The sequence below is a fragment of the Oryx dammah genome, unplaced genomic scaffold, assembly GCF_014754425.2.
Source record: "Oryx dammah isolate SB20612 unplaced genomic scaffold, SCBI_Odam_1.1 HiC_scaffold_11075, whole genome shotgun sequence".
NCBI lineage: Eukaryota > Metazoa > Chordata > Mammalia > Artiodactyla > Bovidae > Oryx > Oryx dammah.
In genome coordinates this window covers 8481-15271 of record NW_024080469.1, presented here as the reverse complement: position 1 = coordinate 15271, position 6791 = coordinate 8481, and the positions used below count along the sequence as shown (strand labels likewise).

At 49.9% G+C, this 6791-nt stretch overlaps 1 pseudogene; it reads right to left on the bottom strand.

The window, feature by feature from the left end:
• Window positions 1–287: 287 nt before the first annotated feature.
• LOC120860436 lies at window positions 288–5406 on the bottom strand (annotated as a pseudogene).
• Between the last annotated feature and the right edge of the window lie 1385 nt (window positions 5407–6791).

Sequence of the window (6791 nt, the reverse complement as noted above, 5' to 3'; positions counted from 1 at the left end):
TTCACTTTATTTATTTATTTATTTTTCAAAGACAAAAATAAACATTTTTAATCTTGCAGTATAGTACCTTAGAAGTACAGTGAGTGAGTGTGAAGTCGCTGTTGTGTCTGACTCTTTTCGACCCCACGGACTGTAGCCTACCAGGCTCCTCCACCCATGGGATTTTCCAGGCAAGAGTACTGGAGTGGGGTGCCATTTCCTTCTCCATGCTTTTCACTTTAGAATATGCACTCTTAAAACTAACATCGCAAATGCTGCTGACAATGAGTCACACCTACCCATCTCCATTTGCCTTTCATGACAGATTTAACTATTCTCGGACAGGACGCTTAGGGAAAGGCAGTAAATGTCGGATGTCTGAATTTGAGGAAGTACGTTTGCTTCGTAGATACATGAGAAAGATGTAGACGGTGTGAGGATGGAGAGATGGATTAGAAACCCTTTGAAGATGGCTAATGAAATGACAGGTCCAAGCAACTGTCCCTGGAGGATCAAATCTTTAGGGAACAGTCAGAGAGTTTACAAAGGTAGGATCAGGTGGATGGCATGTGAACCTCTTGATCAGTTGTAGTCCTCAGAAACGGAAAGAGAAATGCAGAATCCTGTCCTCCTGGTGAGTGTCTCCAGCACGACCTAGAACGAATTAATGGCTTTCATTTCTTGAATTTGACTCGTGACAAAGGAACACGTTAAGTGACATAAGGGGATGCCATCAGCCAATATCAAACTATGGGAAACTGCAGGGCAAGCAGCCTGGCTTAAAAAAAAATTTTTTTTGCCTGACCACACAGCATGTCAGATCTCAGCACTCCAACCAGGGATTGAACTCCTTGTCCCTGCAGTAGAAGCTCTGGGTCCCTTCCTGGCCCCAAACTCCAGCACTCACAGAGCATGTTCACCACCACTTCACGGCTGACTTCACCGCGAGCGCTGGAGGCCCGACACAGGTAGGTGCCCGCCACCTCCGGCTTGATGGGCCTCAGGTCCCGGATGGGCAGCGAAGCCTCATCCCCTTTCCGGCTACAGTTCAGCTTGGGGATTGGGTTCCCCCTGGCCGCACACTTCAGGGTCTGCTCCGAGCCTTCCTGCCACGTCCAGTTTGCCAGGCAAACCCACTGGTCTAGTTGGGGGACTCTGTGCGACCCCATAGACGGCAGCCCACCAGGCTCCCCCGTCCCTGGGATTCTCCAGGCAAGAACACCGGAGTGGGTTGCCATTTCCCTCTCCAATGCATGAAAGTGAAAAGTGAAAGGGAAGTCGCTCAGTCGTGTCCGACCCTGTGCGACCCATGGACTGCAGCCTACCAGGCTCCTCCACCAATGGGATTTTCCAGGCAAGAGTACTGGAGTGGGGTGCTATTTAACCCCGCGCTAGCGTTATCCCGACCCTCCTTGTAAGGCTCTTTTGGGTTTCTACTTACTGTTGATGATCACGCTCTCTCGCGTCTTTCGGATCTCATTCCCCAGACTCACTGAACACTTCAAGGAATGGGTGCCCTCTTTCTCCTCGTTTCCCTCGATCCAGGCCTCAGCCAAGATGGAGTAATCATGGTACGTGATGATGGTTTCCAGCCTCTTGTCCCCCAGCTGCACATAGACCTCAGCGTCCCAGGCTGGGAACAGTCCATCCAGCGTGCAATTCACCGGCCACTGTGAGCCTACTTCCACAACCAGGGGGAGCCTCAAGGTGCGGGTCGGTCGATGGCAGGACTGGTGAGACAGAGCCGGTGGAAACAGGGGTCAGACAGACATCCTGAAGCCCTCTCCCGGGCCATTTCCATCCCCCCGCCTGGAACGCCCTCTTCCAGGGAAACTGGCTGGGTCACTCTTGTCTCAGGACACACATACCACTTGCCCTGGGTCACAGCCTTCTCAGATCATCCTGAAGTGCAGGCACCCAGCCCAGAACATTCCACCCCAGTGGCCAAGAAGATGGTCTTCCCAGAAGCCTTTGCAATCAAGGTCACCACTTTCTCAGCAGCCCCATGGCCAGGGGCCTCTCCTTCTCAGGGACCCCGCATCCCAAGCAAGAAACCCCCCTCAGTCCGTCTTCTCTGCCGGCTCCCCAGTGCCTCACCATAGGTCTGGAGCTTCCTGGGGGCCGAGGTGTGCTGGAAGAGTTCCAGCCCTTGGGACCGCAGGTCCAGTTCCCAGCGGCAAGAGAAACTGGTGCCATGGTCCTCTTCTCGGCTGCACCAAGAACGTGACCTCGGCGGGCTCCTCCTTTCCCACAGGCTGCCGGTCCAGCTCCTCCTCCCTTTGGAGCAGCACCATGGAGAGGTGGTGCCGGGGAGCCCCGCCAGACACCTGGCAGCTCAGGTTGAGTTCTTCACCCACAGGCTGCCAGAGGGGCAGGGGGGCCAGCTCCACGCGCTCCGGGAACCCTGCAGGGGAAAGAGGTGTTGTGTGAACAGGACAGCCTGGCTGCCTGCCCACAGCGGGTGTGTTGGGGACCTGCACACACCTGCTCCAGGAACCTCACCATTTTCTCCCCAGAACACTCCCCAAACCACCTAAGCCAGATCGGAATGTTAAGAACTTTCAGGATAACCTGGTGAGACGTCCCCACGTGGTTGTGAAGGAGGCAAAACAAGTCTTTATTCACAGCAGCCTCTGAGACTGACAAATGGAAAGGAACTTCAAAGTCTATTACCAGGAGTCTCAGCAATACATTACACTTAAACTGCCCAGTCTCTAGACTTTGCTGTAAAATAAAAAGAGAAATTCTTCCTTCTCTTTGTGGCCTTATTTTTCTCCACAGCAACTCTCACCTCTGACATACAAGATCATCGACTGAGTTCACTGGTTTCTCTACTCTTCCTGCCACGGAATGTCAGCCCAGGAGGGCAGGGATGTTTGTCTGTTTTGTCCCCAGTTGTACGGTTGGCACCCAGGAGGTGTTCTGTATTTGTAGAAAGAATGAAATAGAGCCACCCACACTGATTCGAGGCTTTTCAGGAGTTTCCTTTTAAGGGTTCCTGAATGAACTGTGTGATCCCCTGAAATGTCAAACATATCAGAACAGACACTCAAAACAAAGCCCTGAGTGTCCCCTGAAGGCACCATCTGTGGGTGGCGTATCCACAGGCCGGGGTCTCCATTCTGCATGAGGTAATAGAATTCCCAGCCTGGATCTTTCTGCCAGTGGAAATTGCCCACAGAGCCCCAGTGAACTGTGGCTTAGCACTGAGACACTCCCCAGACTCCCCTGGGAGGGGTCTTGAGGCCTCCCACTTCTAGTCCCTTCTCAAGAGGCCCTGAAGTGAAGTCGCTCAGTCGTGTCCGACTCTTTGCGACCCCGTGGACTGTAGCCCACCAGGCTCCTCTGTCCATGGGATTCTCCAGGCAAGAATACTAGAGTGGGTTGCTATTTCCTTCTCCAGGGGATCTTCCTGACCCAGGGATCGAACCCTTAACCTCTGAGCCACCAGGGAAGCCCAGAGGCCCTGAAGTGTCACTTAAACAGCAGCGTTGCTTCGAGTTGGTTTTCGGACCTGAGTTCACATTCTCCCCAGGTTGCCAGCATCAAAAAAAAAAAAAAAAAAGATCAGTGATCTTAAAATGTCAGGAGGCTGGAGTTGATTCCTAGCTTCTCTGCTTCCTTGCTTTGGCCAGTGGGGGCGTGACTTTGCCACCTGAATAATCCCTGCCCTCAGGGTTAGGGAAAGGAAGCCTGAGTTTTCTAAGCTATAAACTGGGTCTAAAGAGAGTAAGGCTCTTGTTATTATTATTAATTTACTTTTTAAATATTCATTACCTTATGTGTGCAGGATCTCATTGCAGCGTGCCAGATGTTTCCTTGAAGCAAGAAGGCTCTTCCCTGCAGCAAACCGTGCTTCTCTCTAGTTATGGTGGGCGGGATCCAGAGTGCTCAGCATCAGTAGATGTGGTGCTTGGACTTAGCTGCCCTTTGGCATGTGGGATCATAGTTTCCCAGCCAGGGACGGAAACTTCTGCGTTGGAAGGCAGATTCTTAACTGCTGTACCACCAGGTAGGACTCATGATGGTTTTTTTTTGACTATTATTAATCCACTTCAGAAGTTAAGAGGATGACTGTAAACTGGAATGAGGTTACTTTTTAAGGTGAGGAATGTGTGTGTGCTTAGTCGTATCTGATTCTTTACGACCCCATGGACTGTAGCCCCCCAGGCTCCTCTGTCCATGGGATTTTCCAGGCAAGAATTCTGGAGTGGGTTGCCATTTCCTTCTCCAAGGTGAGACCTACATTCTTTAAAAAAAATTTTTTTTTTAATTTATTTATATGGCTGTGCCGGGTCTTCATTCCACACACAGGATCTTTAATTGTAGCATGTGGGGTCTAGTTCCCTGATCAGGGATGGAACCTGGTCCCCTGGGAGTACAGAGTCTTAGCCACTGGGCCACCAGGGAAGTCCCTGCTATTCCCTTCTTGTACACACCACTGCCCACGACATGTTTGACTTGGATTGGGTCCACAGCTAGCTGCTCCCTGGCTTCCTGTAAGGTCAGCCCGCTGCTCTAGATGTCTGCCTGCTCACACACTCTCCATGGCTCCCTATCACCGGAAGGAGAAGGTCTCAGTTTCTCAGTCTGGCATTCCAAGTCCTGCCGAACTCAGCCCCAATGACACCAGTCCATTGATATTCAGTCCCTCTAACCTCCCCAATCATATGTCAGTTTGTTTCCCCACTCCAAACTTTTGGCCAGGCTGTTCCTTCTGTCTACCCTTAAAAAAAGAATTATTCTTTTATTTTTGGCTCTGCTGAGTCTTCCTGCCGTGTGAGCTTTTCTATTATTGAGGTGATGGGGGTACTCTCTAGTTGTGGTGCGCAGGCTTGTCTGATGGGGATTCTCTGATGGGGATTCTGGGCTCTAAGGCTGGCAGGCTTCAGTGTTGCGGCCCACAGGCTTAGTTGCTTTGCGCCATGTGGGATCTTCTCGAATCCGGGATTGAATTTGTGTCTCCTGCACTGACAGGCAGATTCTTTACCACTGAACCACCAGGGGAACCCTGTTTCCTCTATCTAGCATGCTTGTCTTTACCAACTCCTGTGTGTGCTTCAAATCCAGTTAGGGGCCTCTGCTGCAAAAATTACAACTCTTTCTAGAGAAATTTCAGCCACCCAGAGATGCTTCTTCATCTAAATACTGGCAGTGGGGCAGGACCAAGCTACAATCTCTCCTAGGCGATCTTTTGCTACTGGGTGCAACCGTGTGATCCATTTCACAGAGATGAAAACTAAGGCAAAGTCTGGCACCCAAAGAGGGAGAAATTTACCAGAACCGGGACTCAAACCTGGAGGGTGGTGCTTTCAATCTCAGGCTGAGATGCAGAGGGTCCTACGAGGAGGTTTCCAGGGGGTTTCCAGAGGCCACTGAGATTGTCTGGGGACTTTGCTCACTTGGCCAGCAGCTGTTCAAACATTCCCGAAATCAGAAACAAAGCCACTGTTTGCCCCAAAGCTGCTTTTACTCAGGCACTGTGGAGGTGAATGTCCCTCAGGCCTCATTGCATCATTAGACCTTTCCAAGGGGGTCAAGTGAAAATCAATCAGGAAGCCATATGTTCCCCCTCCCTCCCCCACATGAGGATCACTTCAGCACATGGACTTAGTTGCTCACAGGCATATCTTGGTTCCCCCATTAGGGACTGAACTTGGGTTCCTTCCACTGCAAGGCAGGTTCATAACCACTAGATCACGAGGGAAATCCCTCTTTCTTCCTTTTTTATTTTCTCTTAGTTTGAATTTCGTGTATCTGTTTATTGCTTGTGTCATGCTAACTCACTGTCACACTTCAAACATCCAAAGGAAATAAAAGGCACATGGAGAAAATGCATCCCCTGCCCTCTCCTGGAGCCCCCCTCCCACCCCGGTTTCTCTTGTCATAGCCAGCTGCTTTTGCTGTATTTTTGTCCAGAGCTCTTTAATGCAGAAACACAACCTCTCTATCCCTCCCCGCATGTCTCCCTAACACTGTGGTACCTTGACAGTCATTCTGGGCAGAACTTACTCTTTTGAACTTGACAATACCTCAAATTTTCTGTCTCATTCTTTTACACAGTTGCATACTATTCCATGGGATGACTGAACCATTGTTTCTCTCCTCAACCCCCTATGTTTTTTAAAAGTTTTTTAAATTTGGACCATTTTTAAGCTCTTTATTGAATATGTTACAATATTGTCTCTGTTTTATGTTTTGGGTTTTTGGCTGTGTGGCATGTGGGATCCCAGTTCCGGACCAGACACCAAACCCACACCCCCTGCACTGGAAGGTGAAGTCTTAAGCACTGGACCACCAGGGAAGTCTCCCCAGTTCCCTACATTTGAGTGACTTGCAAGCTATTTCCCTTCCAGATCAAGCCACAGTGAATAACCCCCTACCTGCTTCAGTTCCCTTGTGAGTGGGAACACCTATAGGCCCAATTTCTAAAAGTGGGTATTCTATGTCAAAGGACCCACACATGTGACATTTTGGGGACTGATGTCTGTTTCCCCACCAGAAGTTGTGACTCTTGGGACCCCCACTCTGTCAGCAATGTCCACAGACTGTCTGCTTCCCCACACTCTTGCCAGACCAGTTGTTACCAGTTTTTTGGATTGTTGACAATGTTTGAAAAAAAAAATCTCAGGGATAATTTAAATTCACATCTTTTACTTATTTATCTATTTCTTGGTCTCAAGGCTTGTAGGGACTCAGTTCCCTGACCGGGTACTGAATCCAGGCCACATCAGTGCCTCTACACTACCAGGAAACACACCACAGTGTTTTTTTTTTTTTTAGAGTCAGATCTAGGACCATCTCACCTTATT